The following is an 18,463-nucleotide window of genomic DNA, read 5'->3' as shown; positions in this document are numbered from 1 at the left end:
CCCTAGTTTGAAGTGGTTAAGACTAGGGTTCTGATGCATGGTCATTATCAGTGTCATACCTTAATTTTGTTGCTAAGGAATTCAATTTTGACTGACAAAGGGGCGCGCCTTCGGAGGGTGTTTCAACACTCCGAAGGGTATAAATAGCGGGACCTTTCAATCAGAGTCGAATCCTTGCGATAAATGCAAGAGTGGCAACTGTAAAAAAAATCGAATACTTCATCATTTCTCAATAGTGATGGAGTAATACGACATGCACTAAACTAAGGACACGGGATATACTACAATAGATCAATTTACTGGTCGCAGTAGTGTTAGGTACCGAACAGCGTTTAAAAAAAATCCATGATTACCGATAATTTAGGTATGTGGTTTTTAGATTCCATACCGACTTTCAGGTATGTGCATCTTAGTTTCCAGATAGAGTTTTAAAATTGATTAGAAAGAAACCTTCTGAATTTTTTTTTTTAACAACAGTGATAGTGACGAGAGAGTACGCTTATTCCGCAGAGACGTGAGCTAAGGGATAACAGTAACACTCTTGCTCTGAGTGAAAATGAGTGAGTTGATTTTAATTATTATTTTAATATGGCTGTTATGGTTTAACTGTCTTTTTTTTTCTGAGTTCCACCAAGTTACCCCCACACCAAAGAGCTCGCACCAAGAGCCCCCTGGTAAAGAACTCCTCGTTAATATAAAAATTTATAAATAAATATAAGAATGGTAACATTTTTTTTATTAATTACTTTATTTGTACAGGCTCAATCGAATAAACTTTACAGAGCCGAGTTATCATTTTTGTTATACATTATTGATTTCTTATATTTAAAGTTAAAGGAGCTGGACCGGATACTCGCGGTTGTCTCGAGGTTAGTGGGGATTTACAATTTTTTTTGGATGGGAAAAGGGAGAGGGAGGTTTGAAATGTGGTTTACGATACAAATATTTAATTAATCCTAAAACATGAACTAATTTCTATTCATCTTGAAAACAAACATAAAAAAAAACCCACACGTACAAAATACAAACTAAACACAAGGTTAATAAAACTTACAATCTAATGTTAATATTCTTAAAGTAAACATATATGAGTTTCATAAACTCCAGATCGCGTCTAGCCAAAATATACCGAACTGGAACATTAGGTTGTCTACCTCGAGCCCGAAGGGAATCGTACAGTTCAGATCTGACTCCGCGATGCTCAGCACAAGACCAAATAATGTGATCTGCGTCCTGGTAACCTTGTCCACATTCACAGAGATTGCTGTCCTTCAGCCCAACACGGAACAAGTGAGCGTTTAACGAATAGTGATTGGACATGAGGCGAGACATCAGACGAATGAAGTCTCGACCCACATCCAACCCCTTGAACCAAGAACTCTTCGACACCTTAGGGATGATCGAATATAGCCATCGTCCCAAACTCCCTTCACTCCACTTATTCTGCCAGCTGACGAGTGACTGTTGACGATAAATGAAGAAAAATTCATCGTAGGCGATTTGTCGATCGTAAATATCGCCTTCCATAGCGCCCACCTTAGCAAGTAAGTCAGCCATCTCATTGCCCGGAATCGAGCAATGAGATGGGACCCATGCAAAGGTGATGACAAAAGATCTTAAAGATAAAGCACTTAAAAGCTCTCGTATTTTCATGAGAAAATACGAGGAGTGCTTTACCGGCCTCATAGAGCGAATAGCCTCGACAGAACTGAGACTATCCGTAAAAATAAAATAATGATCTGGTGCAAGTGAGGCGATCGTTTCTAGCGTATAATGTATTGCCGCCAGCTCAGCAACATATACGGAACAAGGAGCTTGAAGCATTCGAGAGGCGCTATGAAATTCGTTAAAAATACCAAAACCAGCGGACGACTCTATTAGTGATCCATCTGTGAAGAACGATCTTGCGGAATCAACTTGGCCAAACTTTGCAGCGTAAATTGACGGAACAATCATGTAACGATGATGTTCTGGGATCCCACGAATCTCCCGCGTCATAGATAAATCAAAACTAACTGAATTGCCGAAGTCGGAGAAGCATACACGATGAGGATTATGCTGTGAAGGGCTGACATCCTGTGTTATGTACACGTAGTACAATGACATAAAACGAGTTTGAGGGCTCAGCTCAAGAAGCTTTTCAAAGTTTTCGATTACCAGTGGGTTCATAACTTCGCAACGGGTGAGGAGCCTGAGGGACAATTCCGAAAACCGATCCGATAGTGGCAACATGCCCGCCAACACTTCTAGACTCATCGTATGAGTCGAGTGCATGCATCCTAACGCGATACGAAGACAACGATACTGGATCCGTTCCAGCTTGATGATGTGCGTTTTAGCTGCCGACTGGAAACAAAAACTACCATATTCTAAAACCGATAAAATCGTTGTCCGGTACAACGTCAGAAGATCTTGTGGATGGGCTCCCCACCACGTTCCGGTAATTGATCGAAGGAAATTGATCCTTAGTTGGCATTTTCGTCTCAGATACTCAATGTGGGATCTCCAGGTGCATTTTGAATCGAACCAGACCCCAAGATATTTGAAGGACATAGAATGAGTGATCGGTTTACCCAAAAGTTGAAGCTTCGGTTGTGCTGGGCTATGCTTCCTAGAAAAAAACGACCAACTTAGTTTTCTCCGTGGAGAATTCGATACCTAGCTGAATAGCCCAAGTAGACAAATTGTCTAAGGTATCCTGTAAGGGTCCTTGCAGGTCGACCCCTTTGGGCCCTGTCATTTGCTCTTTTTGAGCAAAAGCCAACTGAATTTCTGTGGAAAGCAACGCGAGACAGTCGTTCGTTCCCTTGCCCCTACGGAATCCAAATTGAGTATCTGAGAGTAGGTGGTTCGTCTCAACCCATTTGTCCAAGCGAAAAAGGATCATTTTCTCCAACAATTTTCGAATGCACAATAACATCGCGATGGGACGATACGAGTTATGATCTGAAGCGGGTTTTCCAGGCTTTTTAATGGCTATAACTCTCACTTGCCTCCAATCATCCGGAACAATATTGAACTCCAGGAACTGACAAAACAAGTTCAACATGCGCCTCTTAGCGACGTCTGGGAGGTTCTTCAACAAGTTGAACTTGATTCTATCAGCCCCCGGAGCCGAATTGCCACACGAAAGGAGCGCGAATGAGAGTTCCAGCATTGAAAAAGGCTGGCTGATCTCGTCTACAGAATTCGTCGTTTCGCGAGGAATCATCTGTGCCGGCACGGAATCAGGACATACTTTTCGCGCGAACTTGAGAATCCTACGATCTGAGTACTCCTCGCTCTCGTTGTTCGAAGACCGGTTACGCATCCTTCGCGCCGCGTTCCAAAGCGTATTCATCGACGTTTCGCGCGATAATCCGTCCACGAATTGCCGCCAGTATCCGCGTTTCTTGGCTTTGATGAGGCTCTTGAGTTCGCGTTCAAGAGCCGAGTACGCTTCGAAATACACGGGTGTTCCACGTTTCCGGAAAAGCTTAAACGCGTCGGACTTTTTACGATAAACCTCAGTGCATTGGTGGTCCCACCAAGGGGAAGGAGGTTTCCTACGCAAAGACGTTCCTGGAACCGGCCGAGTTTGAGCTCGAAGCGCGCTGTCCAAGATCAGATTGGAGAGTAAGTTATATTCCTCCAACGGTGGAAGCCCTTCTACCGACGACACGGCTTCCTCTATCGCGGTCTTGAACGTTGTCCAATCGATATTACGGGTGAGGTCGTACGCGACGTTAACGGATTCCGACGGATTGAACCCACTGGCAATCGAAATTTTGATCGGCAAGTGATCACTACCGTGGGGATCCTGGATCACATTCCACGTGCAATCCAACGATAATGAGTTAGAGCAAAGTGTGAGGTCTAATTTACTTCCATTCGAAGATGGTCCAGCCAAACGTGTTACTTCTCCATTGTTAAGAATTGTCATATTGAAGTTATCACAGAGGTCATATATCAAAGTAGAACGGTTGTCATCATACAGTTCCCCCCAGCCTGTACCGTGGGAATTAAAATCTCCCATAATCAACCGTGGAGCAGGAAGTACTGAACATATATCTGAAAGTTGTTTTCGATTAACAACGGCTCTAGGAGGAATATAAACAGAAGCAATACAAAGGCTCTTACCTTTAATAATAGCCTGACATGCGACAACTTCAATACCTGTAAATTGTGGAAGATTCACTCTATAGAAATAATGGCACTTTTTGATCCCCAAAAGTACCCCTCCTCCACGCGAATCCTCACGATCCAGTCGAATAATGTTTAAATCATAAAAAGGAAGATCTATATCTGAAGAGAGCCAAGTTTCACAAAGAGCAAATGCATCACAATCATTATTGTGAACTAAAAACTTAAAAGAGTCTAATTTAGGAATAAGACTTCGACAATTCCACTGTAGAATAGTGATCAAATCCCCGACCTCGTTTGGAAAATTATCCATCGAAGGAAATGATTGCTGCAATGAGGGGCCACTTCAATGTCAATTGCTTCAAGAGGGTCTTCACAGTAGGAAGCATTGCCAGAACAATGCTTTTTAGAGGATCAGAAATATTCAGGTACTTGAGAATATCGTCCACAATTTTATCAAATAAGAACAACCCAGATGAAGAAGGGGCTTCTGTTCTTAAAAATGGGACATCAGGGGTTTTGGATGTCCCCGGGAGAGGTGGAAAATCCTGGGTATAGTCAGTTCTTCTGAATCCAGAAGGAGTAGAAACTTCCTTTTTTCTACCACTCCTTGATTTGGGCAAGCTGATTTGGGGTTCTTCATTCTCAACTTTCCGCGAACGGATGCGTTTTCGTTTCCGTGCTGAAAAACAGAAAGAAGTTCCCTCCTCAGCCAAGTCAGAGTCAGTCTCGTCATCTGACAAAAGAGAAAAGGGATTTTTGTCGTTGGTCGATGGCGTGGCCGTCTTAAGCATTTCTGCAAAAGACTGCCGGGAACGTTCCTTAAGTGAGCGTTGTAATTTCTCCCCGCGTTGTTTGTACACCGGGCATGACGAGATACCATGAGGAGTTCCCTTACAGTACACGCATTTTGGTGCGGTAGCTGCACAGGTGTCATCCCCATGCTTCTCTCCGCATTTGGAACAGCGTGCCTTGCTGCCACAGTGGGAGGCCGTATGTCCCAACTGCTTACAGTTTTGGCAGTTCATGACCCGGGGAACGAACAAGCGCACAGGTAGTCGAAGTTTTCCCAACTCGATGTAGTGAGGAAGGGCTGAACCAGAAAAGGTCACACGGAACGAGTCTGTGGGGGTTAAACTCTTTTTACCCTCGCTGACAGATACTGAGCCCAGTTTTTGGACATCCAGTATCTTCACCGGAGGAAGCAAACGGTTCTTGAAACGGCCAACCGCCTGCTTCTCCAAGATCTCGGGGGTCAGACTCGCTTCGGTGACCACACCTTCGATCTCCACATCACGAGCTGGGATGTAAACTCTGTACTCGAGCGTGAAGAGCTGGGAGGCAGCAATCTCGTTAGCCTGCTTCAGGTTAGAGACGGAGACACGAAGTTTATTGTGCCTAACCTTCGTGATTTCAGTCACGGCCGAGTATCGCTTCGTCAGATCATTAGTAATTTGCATTACATTCAAAGGTTTGTTTCTGGGCTGAAAGTAGACAACCCATGGACCAGTCGAGTCATCTGGATAGGCTCGCGATCGGGGGTTTATCTGAGCCTGTCCTTTGCCAGACTGAGACGATGAACCAGGGAGAGATGACGTACGTTTTCGACCCTTCTTGCCATCGCGTGGCAAAGTGGTGTCATCTTCCGACAAAACGTCCATTTCGTTTTGCGACAAAATGTCCATTTTGCCGTACTAGTGGGAGCGAAAAACGCTCTACCACTGAAACGATAATCACTCGGACGCCATACACAAAAAAAAAACTACAAACACAGAACACAAACTTAAAATTTAACTGTGGGCGAAAGAGAGAAACAAGAACAAAAACTTATCTGATAATCCTATACTACTACCACCGAGCGTTTAAACGGCAGCAGCGGAGCGACGCGCAGCGTGGATGATCTTCGATCAGCGTGTGCGGGCGGTCTTCGTTGGTGTGTTGCTTATGTGAGGGTCGGCACTCAGCTGAACACACGATGATAGATGAGCGGTGTAAATGCGGAGGCAGATGCTGACACTCGATGACGATGATCCGTGTGCAGGTATGCGTTACCACGCAAAATGGTTGGCGAATTGGCAATCGTAAAAACAATTTTCCTTCCGATGATGCCGAAAACACACTTTCTTCTCAGAAAAAAACTCACTTTTAGTTAATTATTTAGCTGGAAACTGTAAGCGAGAAAAAACTGACAATTTCAATCAAGCGAATAGCGAGAAAACTTCCAAAATAGCCGAGCGCGAACTAAGTCGACCGTACTTCTTGCTAGGTGCAGTGGAATGAGAATGGTTACATATGCTGATTGTTGTGGGTAAGTTTCCAACTCCAGTGAGTAAACCGATTTTTGTTTTGCGGTAAGCTTTAAGCTAAAATAAACAATTTATTAGATCTTTTCTCTTCAATATTCCTCGCAAACTTACAATTTTGGTGACCTTAGGAAATGTTAGGATCCTATCACACCTTCACGGGTATTAATTTGGGAATTTACTGCACTACATATAGGCATATTTAGGTTATGTAACAGCGAGAATGATTTCATTTACTTACGATCTAATTATGGTTATAAGTAGCTTTAATATGTTCTAGTTGCGTTGAATTTCTAACCCATGTAGTAGATGTCCTAAATTAAAGCATAAATCAGCGTAAGAATTCGGTTTCTACCGATTCCAAAGGAATACACATGTTACCTGGTGTAAACAATTCCCACGATAGCACATATTAGCATTAATCACTAGCATGGGTTTAGTTCTAATTAATTTACGTAACTGTATTTACTCTAGGTAAGTTAGTTCAAGTTTTAGGATAATTAACTAGACTAACGTAGATACTTTTACTGTAGGAATATCAATTTTTTATAGAATTCAATAAATCACTGAACGTCTACGATCGATTTCGGAATACCGTATTGTTCCAATGATGTTTACGTTTTCTCCTTTTGTCCCGTCGTTGCCAGAAGATCGTCCGACAGGCCATTGTAGATCGGTCTGTCTCTGCCGGCCACAGTTGAGTTGCGACGGGGGGTCTCGTCGTTACATTCCCCCACCCGTAAACTCTGGTATTGCTGCTGGTCCACTCAATCAGGTTTACAATTTTCCGAAACGTCGAGAACCGCCAGCTTTACAGCTGGTCGTCGCAGTACTCCAGATGCTGTCCGGACTAAGGCCTGACGGACCCGTCCATCCCTCCCAGGTATAACTTCTTCCACTCGTCCTCGAATCCACTGGTCCCTCGCCGTTCCACTCACTACCAACACCAAATCGCCGACTGCTATGTCCCGAACCTCTTCGAACCATTTTCCTCTTCGCGTTATCACTGGCAGATACTCCTTCACCCATCTTGGCCAGAACTCGTTGGTGATGGCCTGCGCTAGCTTCCAACTGCTACGCAGGACCGCCGGGCTATTAATAGGTTCGTCTGGCCGGATCTTGTCTCCATTGGAAGATCCCAGAAGAAAGTGGTTAGGCGTTAGAGCTTCTTGGTCTGCCGATTCGAGTGGGATGTAGGTGAGCGGTCGCGCGTTGATCATCGCTTCAGCTTCTACGAGAATCGTTTCCAGAACTTCATCACTTGGTCTGCGAGGGGCGTCAGCTATGGCTCCAATTGTCACTTTCACTGATCGAACTAGACGCTCCCACGCTCCACCCATATGTGGAGCCGCTGGTGGAATGAATCTCTATTGAGTATTCGCAGTCGTGAACGTGGTAGCTAGAGTATTGTTCCTTGCCTGAACTTCTTCCCTTTGCAGCTCTTTGCTAGCACCTTGAAAACATGTTCCATTGTCCGAGTAGAACTCAGCAGGGGAACCACGACGTGCGATGAAACGGCGCACTGCCATGATGCACGACTCTGTCGATAAACTGTGCACGACCTCCAAGTGCACGGCACGAATAGTGAGGCAGGTAAATAGGGCGACCCATCTTTTCACCTGACTTCTACCTACTTTCACCAATACAGGTCCGAAGTTTTCCAATCCGACGTAGGTAAATGGTCGGACGAACGGTTGTAGCCTGGCTTTCGGAAGCGGTGACATTGCGGGAGGACTGGGCATGGCTTTTCTCAGTCGACAAATCATGCAGGTCTTCGACACCTTCGCGATCAGTGCACGAAGCTTGGCGATTTCGAAACGTTGACGCATTTCGTTGGTTACGGTCTCTCGGTTGGCGTGGTGGAAACGGCGGTGGTACCAGTCTGTAAGAAGAAACGTAATTAGGTGTTGCCTGGGAAGGATGGCGGGGTACTTAGCTTCGGTCGGTGCAAAGGATGCGGCACCGATTCGACCACGCATCCGAAGTATTCCACGCTCTTTGAGATATGGCCAGTTCTTGTAGATCGAACTTGACATGGCAACACGGTCGTGTCGCGCTTCGGGAGACCCTTGTGACCCAGAAAGAGCGGTGATTTCTTCTGCGAAGGCTTCAGCTTGGGCTACCTTCCATAGTGCTTCTTCTGAACGTTTTAATTCGTGCTGATCGAAGACGCCCAGTTCCAGCTTGGAACCACATCTTTTACGGCACAGGTTGTTGATGAATCGGAACACGAAAGCCATTGTTTGCTGTAGCTTTGTCCACCGGCTGAATCTGGATACGTCAATTAACTGAGGAGCTGTGTAATGAGTGTGACTTGATCGAAGTTCTTCTTTAGTTAGGCTGGTCTGGGGTGGTTGAGGCCAGCATTCCTCAGGTTGGTGAAGAAACGCCTGACCACAAAACCATAGATTAGTTGATAGGAAGTTGGGGCCATTCTTCCACTTGGTAGCGAGGTCGGCAGTGCTCATTTCAGAGGGAACCCATCGCCACTCGCGTGCGTCAGTTGCTGTGAGAATTTCACCGATGCGAACGGCCACGAATTTGTTGTAACGACGGGGGTCTGATCGAATCCAGGCTAGTACTGTACTGGAATCACTCCAGAGAACTCGTCGACTTATGAGATAGGTGTGATAACCTTGGATAGCCTCAAGAAGGTTGATTCCAAGGACTGCAGCCTTCAATTCTAGACGAGGAATTGAAAGAACCTTGAGAGGTGCAACTTTCGTCTTTGCGCTAATAATCATTGACCTCAAAAATATGGATTCTCCGGATTGTGTACACTGAGAATGAATTGCTAGTCTCAAGCCCCATTCATATGGTTCTTAGTGCAAATTTCACTAAATCTGGTCTATCACGGAGTAGCAACTATTGAAATGTATGGTTGTCATTACTCATGCTCATGCTTATGCTCATTCCTTGGGCATTGAGTACGATTGTACTTGCCACACGATTATACTAATGCAAAAACGGTACAAGCATCGAAAGCTTTCAATAACCAACTGTGGAAGTACATCTAGAACACTAACTTGTGAGCACGCAATAAGCTAATATGCGATAAGCAATAACCTTGAAATGCGAAGAAGAAGAAAAACAAACTTGTTCTGCATAGTTTCCCTGATCAAAGTTTCAGATTTGGATAAAATTGAGCAATTTTTTAATTTGTGGCAAGCAAATTAATTGTTCCGTTCTATTTTCCAAACATTTACCCATATACAAACTTTGGAGTTTTCCCGTAAATCCAAATCTCAAACAAATTTGCTAAAATGTGGCACTGTAGCTGGAAAGTAGTAGAGAACAGGGGTTGTGATGGTTACCAGCCCTAGGGGGTTGTTCATAAACCACGTAGCCACTAAATTTCTTGGAAATTGTTTGAACGATTGGGTACGTATATGGTGGGGGTCTAAAACCTCACAAAATTTGTCTTCGCAGTTTATGAACAGCTTTCTAGTGAACTCCTTATGAAAATCGCATTTTCTTATAAAAAACCATAATGGCGGTTAAATCCAATAAGGCTGCTAAGCATTTTGGTTATGCCAAATGAATGTCCTAACTTGCCCCTTTTCAGTGAAATATCAGAATAATTTTCAAAGATTCAGTGATTACAATCAATAGCTCATTACGGCTCATCCCAAGTAACAATTCAGTAACCATTTGGCATCCACTCTGATTGATGATGGTTTTATAACGGCAATGAACAATCCATTGAGTTTAAATACTGCATTTCAAAGTGTAAAACATTCCTGCTTAGTAATTCAGCTTTTTGCTGCTTTAAAAATCTTTTATAGACTAGCAAGAAAGTCAAAAACTGTTTTGAAAATAAATTTAAAGCAGTTCTTGATCAATCCTTAAAACTGTTCTGTAATTTAATCATAAACGTAATTAGCATTTGTTTATTAATGTCTTGATAAAATACTTTAGAAACGTGTTCTATCATTATGAAAGCAGTTGTGTAGTGGTAAGCGTGATTACCTCTCACCCCAGCAAGCCTGGGTTCAATCCCAGTCGGCGCCGCCGGAATGTTCTGAGGCATAACATCTCTGATCACGCCTTCCTTCGGATGGGAAGTAAAGCCGTTGGTCCCCGGTTCATGAGTTGATGGATCGATAGGTAGGGTCCAGGTGTGGGAGCTACCTTCCTGGCACGTCGGTAGCATTGGTGCTCAGCACGGAAAACAAAATCGACGGAAAAAACAAACCAGAGGAAAAAAATTATGAAAGCAACCAAGCATTTATTGTTCCGTTTTAGGCTTTTTAGAGTGTATCATAAACTCCCAAATTACTCTGTTAAATTTTTTTAAGCTCAATTAGTTAATAAAAGCCAAATTTATGGCAAGAAATTAAGAAGGATGGACGAAGTAGGATGAAAAATTTAAGTCGATTTCAGCAAAATTTACTTCTTTAGAAGAACCAGCACACCATCAACGACTGACTATTTGGCGGAGAAGAGTAAAGTGAGCGTGGCCCTCGAATTCATAAAACATTGTCGACTCGAAATTTTAAAAACATACCAGCCTTCTCCAGATCTTGCGAATAGATGACAATCGAAATAACAACCGACAGCAAACCACTGAAACTGTTAGTTAGCGGAGATTAGCTGGTTTCCGATCCATAGCAGCGATTTTATTCGGCGAAAGAATCAACTCTTCGAAAATTTCATTCAAGCGTACATCCCTGCATCGTTGGATGGTGCACTTCTGTAACCATCCGGAATAAGGGGCACTTTTTCGGGAACGATTGTGCTTCCAGCTGTTCGAAATGCGAAATGTTGTAAAACAGTATCGCAAATTATCTGAGTAACTGCTCCCAATCCATCGGGAGAAAACCGCCTTGAAGAACCCTGGATCCCAAAGTGCAACTATCGAAAGATAAACAAACTTTGACGTTTAATTTTTTGCAGGCTACTTTGCCTCCATAAATGCTGCTATAAATCTGACCGGGTTAGGATCAAGCAAAATGGTTTTAGATAAAAACAATTCAGTCTGCATGTTGTCTTCATAAAAGCCACTTTAAAACATTATGAATTTGTTAAGGATTTCTTGAAAGCAAAACAACTTTTTCACAAATGGCCCATAAAAATCAACTTTTATGCCACGGCCATGTTGCAATTAGTTTGCTTGTTTTTGACAATCTTCGATTTTCACTTTATAGTTCCTTGGATGTAACTATATTTTAGAAATTTTAGCAATGAGCGAACTTTTGAATGCGAAATTCATATAAAAAATAACGGCCTAGCTCGATCTGAAGATTTTTTTTTTTTCATTGTAAAATAATTAGTCAAATTGACGTTTTCCGAGGGCGGACTTATTTTTTTCGATGTTTTCACGTACATTCCACATAACATTTAATAAGGTACTTAAAACTACCCAACTAACAATTTCAGCTGCAGACCAGCTTATACAGCCAAAAATAAGCTTATACAGCTATTTTTCGCCTGTATAAGCCAGTCTGCAGCTAAAATTGTTTGTTGGGTAGGCCACTTAATGAGAACTATTGTAATAAATTTGGATATTCAACAAGATTTTTAATAGCTGTGCGCCGCCACGCCACGCCACCGCCGCCGACGATTTTCATACGCCATCGCCGCCAATGAAATTGAGTCGGCGCGCCACCGCAATAAAATGGTTCACGCCGCCGAATAAATTTATGTCACACCGATGAAAAATCCGTGACATCTTTTCGGTAAAAATGCATCTTGAACATGTGTGCACGCTCGTTCGTGGCTACTCAAAATTGAGTGAAAATCCACTCAATTTAATTTAAACCAGAACTCTTCTAAATTGAGTAACATAGCTTTTCCTTTTTCGAAGAAGTCCACGAAGAGTATGCCATGACAATCCTAGAAAACCGACTCCATAACATTTCCGACCCAACGAGCCTCCCTCGGCCGCTTCGGAGCACTCGTGCCGGCTTCAGTCCATTGCCGGTAACTCATTCTGCTCTCTGGGGTGTAATAGTGGATCCAAGTTTCATCAACAGTTACCAATCGACGCCAAAAGTCCGCCCGATTCCGCATCAGCAAGTCTAAACACTCTTTCGAATTGCTCTCGCGTTCTTGTTTTTGGTCAGGAGTGAGCTTGGGCAGGATAACTTTTTCATATGCAGAATCTCGCTCAAAATATGGCGTGTGGGCTCAGGACTAATCTTTGCGGTATCTGTTAGCTCGCGCACCTTCACTTTTCGGTCAGCCAAAACCATTTCTGTAACCACATTGGAGGGTCTGCCGCTGCGGACTTGACCGGTAGTGGAGTTACGGCCACCACGAATCTCTCGAAACCAATATTTGACGGTGTATCTGACGGAGCATTAGCCCCATAATATTTATCCATCTTTTCTTTTGTTTCCTTTGCCGTTTTTCCTCTAAAAAACAAAACAAAACTAAAGACAGTATCGTACTGAAATTTGGCATGTCTGCCTAAATATGAACGGACAACAAGGCACCATAACCTTTTTTTGCAGTAGAAGCGCATTCTGGCAGTCAAGGAGGTTACTTTTCACCCCACCTAGTACATATGACCGATTTCACGTGAGTTTGTTTGTTTACTTCTAATTTCTGAAGAACGCTCGAACTTTTCTCTTGATAACGCCCATTAGATTCTGCATAACTTTCTTCTAACGAAAAGTTAGTTGTGCTGCAGACAAATTTTCTTGAAGCAGTCAACAGAGCTTTCGACAAAATTGACTTTTTCCTTCTTGAGCATCTCCAACGTAGCAGAAGCATAGTGAGCAGATGCCAGATCCAGCCAAAACAATGGAGGATCCGTATGCTTTTGGTAGATGGGTAGAAGCCGTTTTTTGATGCATTCTTTTCTGTAATATTCACCATTGTTAAATACGAAGAACTCTTCAACCCGCATAAACGCAAACCATCACTTTACCTTACCGATAATGGTTATAAATTGTTTATAATCCCTCCTAAACTTTAACTGAAATGGTTTTGGAACCTTACATGAACGTTTGTGTGATAAAGTTTTAACCTTATGTATTATGGTTTTTAGGAAGCGGACCTTACAAATAATGGGTCGTTAAGAACCATTACCATTCCAAATTCTTGTTTTCTCCATACATTTTCGGAAAGAGAACTATATTAGAACGTTTTTACTTATGGTTTGAGAACATTAATGATTATGGTTATGGTAGTCAGTAAGGTCCATTAATCGTTTTGTATTATCGCTCAACTTTACGTGGAATATATCGCGAACTGATAATTCAAGAGCAAATTTTCATTACGTCGAATGTAACAAAAGTAAACAAAGTCGAGCTATCAGTGTCAATCGATGCTCCTGCTATTACACTATATACTGTCCGAATACAGGATCACATCCCATTTTTAAATTTATTTACCAGTCGAATTGCTTTTTGACGTAATCACTTTCCGATCAAAATAGTTTTCGATGTTACTTAAGTCACCCGATTTCTAAGGAGATGCCGTTTGCCTTAAGTAACAGCACTGAGAAACCCGTGAAAAGTGTACTTTCGTCGTTTCGCTTTCTCATTATTAAAGTGAATAAATCGAACTGTTTGTTGCTAAGATGATTTCGGTGGTCCTAAAATGATGAATGGGCTGCACGTAAGGAGACGTAATTGATAATTCTCCCGAAAATCCTGGTAAATACACTTTGACTTAAGTAAAAATAGGGGCCACCAAACGACGTATAATAACTTTTGACTCAAAAACCAGTATTTCTTAGCATGAAAGCTAGCGATTTGCCTTTGTATGATTAAAACCCGGCTAAATATGTTAAACATTGCTATCACTATGAGATTATCTGTGTTTAATTGGAAATAGGAATAACTTTTCGGTCATCAAAACAAAACTTTATTTTTCTCGGATCGGAGCTCTTGAATTATTAATTTACAGGCAACCAGTTCGCGATATATTCCACATAAAGTTGATCGATGTTACAAAACCATTCATGGGCCTTACTGACTACCATAACCATAACCATTAATGTTCTCAAACCATAGGTAAAAACGTTCTAAAAAATGGTTCTCTTTCCGAAAATTTATGGAGCAAACAAGAATTTGAAATGGTAATGGTTCTTAACAACCCATTAGGGACTGTTCATAAACTACGTAGACAGTTTAAGGGGGGGGGGATCACGGTCCATACAAATTTTAAATTTTTTGTATGGATAACTGTCTACGCAGGGGGAGGGGGGGGGGGGTTAAGAATCCCAAAAAATTGTCTACGTAGTTTATGAACAGACCCTTATTTGTAAGGTCCGCTTCCTCAAAACCATAATACATAAGGTTAAAACTTTATCACACAAACGTTCATGTAAGGTTCCAAAACCATTTCAGTTAAAGTTAAGGAGGGATTATAAACAATTTATAACCATTATCGGTAAGGTCAATTTATGGTTCGCGTTTATGCGGGAAGCCATAGGAGCAAATGGTTTGCCACACCAAAAACTTTTATTTTTCCAAATTTTTCGGTTCGGATGTATCGCACATCATCAGGCACATCTGTCCTCTACACAGCGTTAAAAAATTGCGACCGTGAAGTGTACTGGTATCCAGTTTGACGTACGTCTCGTCGTCCATCAAAGTGCTCCTGTTCGGCTTTTGAAGGAGAAGAAGCTTTCTGTGAATCCGTCATTTTCGGTGCTTTTTGCTTCTTGTCACGTTTTTGATATTCTGCACAGCTCCGACGCTAATGTCCAATTTTTTGGTAATTTCACGAACGAAACACGGTTTCTGCACAGAAAAAAAATTGTTGACTATTACATCCAAGCTGCTGCAACCAGGTCAATCCATCGGTTGTGTAATATAACGTTGTACGATGTACATCGTTTTTGCGAACAAAATTACATCCATTGATGTAATATTGTTTCTGCTTTTTGCTATTACATCATTATTTCATACATAAGCTTAAATTACATTGGTCGATATTACATTTTTTTTTGCTGTGTGCGATTTCAAAAGGCGTACTGCTATCAGCTCCTCTTTCTGGTCCGATGCCCCCTTTTTGCGATTTTTTACCGAAGATTTCGGTAAATCTTCAAGAGAACACGTTTCTCCAAACTTGAACACTGTAGATTTACTGCACTGCACGCTTTTTGCGAGTTCTCGAAACGACAAATTTTCGGAAAATAATTAGTGAAGAATTAATCTGCGAGTTGATAAGCTGATCCGACCCCTTGTTCGAAATTTCTCACTTTTTTTATTTTTCAGGTGTGTTGCCAAAATAAATAATGTTTTTAAACATTGAGCGAAAATTCACAATTTTTCGTTACGTTTTAACCCAAAACTATTGATAAACAGGTGTCCACTTCCTTTAATGAACAGTCTTTATGAAAATGAGTACGTCTGACTCATTTTTGAGTTACCTTAAAGGACTAAAGTAACCAAGAGTTCTGATAAAAGGCTATTTGTGACTTAAGCAGCATTGTTAAAGGTGGTCTATTGAATTCTAAGCAGCCTCATTTTTAAGTCGTTATATGAACTTGAAAGTTCCGGTACCATAATTGAAGAGCATTCTAAGCAGCTTCTGGCGGAACTTGAACGAAACTTTTAGAAAATAAATTAAAAAAAGGTTGTTGTACAAATTCTCAAACCAATTCTATATTTAGTTTGTATTTTTATGAAAGTTATTTCTAAAGACAGGTATTAATGTGTATTGATTTATTAGCATAAGTTGTAAAGAGAATTGGAGCTGTTTGAAGAATTAAACCCAGTCCTTCTGCGTGAGAGCCCCAGCACAAACCACTGCGTTATCTGAGATATAATAATGAGAGTAGTTGTACGCCTACTGTTGGAGTTTTCAGTGCCAGCTGACTGACTTGAATACGAAACACAACACCTTGATGAATTTTCAATTGGTGTTTGCCCGCTGGGTATTCCAATGCACTTGTAGCGCAGTGGTTAGCGTTCGTAGATCGCATGCCGAAAATACGGGTTCAAATCCAGGAAATTACTTTTAAATTTTTTTTTTTTATGTTTGGATAGAATGTTGATGCACTGCATAAATATAAGAATTATGATTTTTTCGGGCCACTGATCATTTCATATTAACGTGCATTACATTTTGTTACTGATAAAGACTTGTGTGGATTGCTTCATGTGGCTTGATAGTTCTGTCGGAACTTTATTTGAACTTTATGGAACTTGAAAGTTCTGTCGGAACTTTATTTGAGCTTTATGGAACTTGAAGGTTCGGTCGGAACTTTATTTGAACTTTATGGAAGTGATTTTAATCGTTGAATTCAGAACTTTTGTTTACTTGGGGAGCGTGTATGAAGCAGCGATTGTCATTTAGTTTTTTGATGTTTGTTTGCACTTTCTCTATCCAGCCCACAGGGATGAACGCACTTGTTCGAGATAGTGTTTTGGTACGCTGATCAAACGTCAAGTCAAAAATCTCAGTTTGGTGGTTTCGTCTCGATGAGCGAGACCTATAGGTGAGGCAGAAGGAAACTAGCTGACTCTTTCTTTCTCTCGATCCGACGAAAACACCGAATGAATGAAACAGTGGACTAGAGTTTCCTTCTGTCTCACCTGCACATTACGCCATACCCGAACAACGTTGTAGATGGAGATATTCTATGCTTTTAGAAAATAAGAAAGCTGCAGTATCCTTGGTTGGCAGCCTTGGTTCGCCAGCCACCAGCACACCAAGTGAACTAGTTTTTAACATAGCTGGGCTGAGCGTATCTGCACGTCGGTCAGGCATCCAATGTGGATAAAGCAATCTTCATTCATGACAATTACAGCATTTGCAAAAATAGAGTTTTGCTGTAAGCAGTGGCTTACTGACGAGGATCTGATTTACATAAAGGTGAATAAGTGACTATTATTAACAACACGTTGATATTTGACCTTTTCTTTTAATCTCTAACAAGCTGTGCGGGTTTCTACGTATATCCGAAAGACATCATCTTCAAATACATAAACAAAAAGTTATAAGACTACAATGCGTGTAGATTCAAATATGTATCAGAGCAATGGAAGCATATAGTTTATCGCTATCAACATATTAATAACGTGTAATGCTCAATAAATGAAAGAATTCCTTGGGCCAATTAAAATGTTACGTAATGCAAACAGATTGTTTTTAAATACTATTTATCCACCCCTACAAACATAAAAAGGGTTGTAACACTTTTATATACGACTCCATCCAATTTTAACAAGCAAGGTATTTCAACCTTTATAAACACATTCCGCATGCACGGCCAATGAGGACGGCTCAAAATTGAGTAAGAGTTACTCATATTTGAGTTCACGTTACTCAAATTCCCGAAAACGTAAGTCACTCATAGAATGAATTAATTTTCCGACGCTTTTCCGAGGAAAACTACTCGAATATTAGGAAAACTGATTGTGGTTTTCGTCTGTCTACTGGTATACTTCTAACCTGTGTACAATTTTCTTAAATGTTCCCCATATTCGAGAAATTTTCCCCGGGAAAGTGTCGGAGAATTTACTCATACTATGAGTGACCTACATTTTAGCGATTTTGGGTAATCTGAACTCAAATGTGGATAGCAGTTTTAGGCCATGTGCGATTGGTTAGAAAAGTATTTTGTTCTAAATCATTAAAAATAAACACACGCCGACCAACGCCACCACGCCACCGCCGCCGATAGCAAACGGCGTGACGCCGCCGTTGCCGGCAGAAAACAACATATCACGCCGCCGCCGAAAATATTTTGATCGGCGCACAGGTCTAGTTTCTATTTTAATTATTTTGATAAGATCGGATTCATAAAACCTTTTCTATCTTGATTGATGATTTCATAGTGGATTTAGCAAGTGGTTAGGGGAAATGGCTCGGAAAGGGTTTTTATTGTTGCTAAATAGCTTTTGTTGTAGCTTTCAAATGGTTCTCAATGCGTTCGTCATATAACTTTTTGCAGTAAATCAATCTTGAAGAGCTTCGAGAATACACCCTTCAGAACCTTCTCCAGGGTGGGCCTACTAGACATATTCTAGTCTTAATGAGGTTTTGGTGGATGCATTAATGACTAAATAGCCTTGACCAGGGTTTTATGAATGTTGTTTTATAGTTGTTTTGTAGTATTTCATAAAACTAAAAAT

The sequence above is a fragment of the Ochlerotatus camptorhynchus genome, unplaced genomic scaffold, assembly GCF_037179485.1.
Source record: "Ochlerotatus camptorhynchus isolate MF236.1 unplaced genomic scaffold, CSIRO-AGI_Acam_v1.1 ptg000062l, whole genome shotgun sequence".
Lineage (NCBI taxonomy): Eukaryota > Metazoa > Arthropoda > Insecta > Diptera > Culicidae > Ochlerotatus > Ochlerotatus camptorhynchus.
This window is presented reverse-complemented; position numbering follows the sequence as displayed.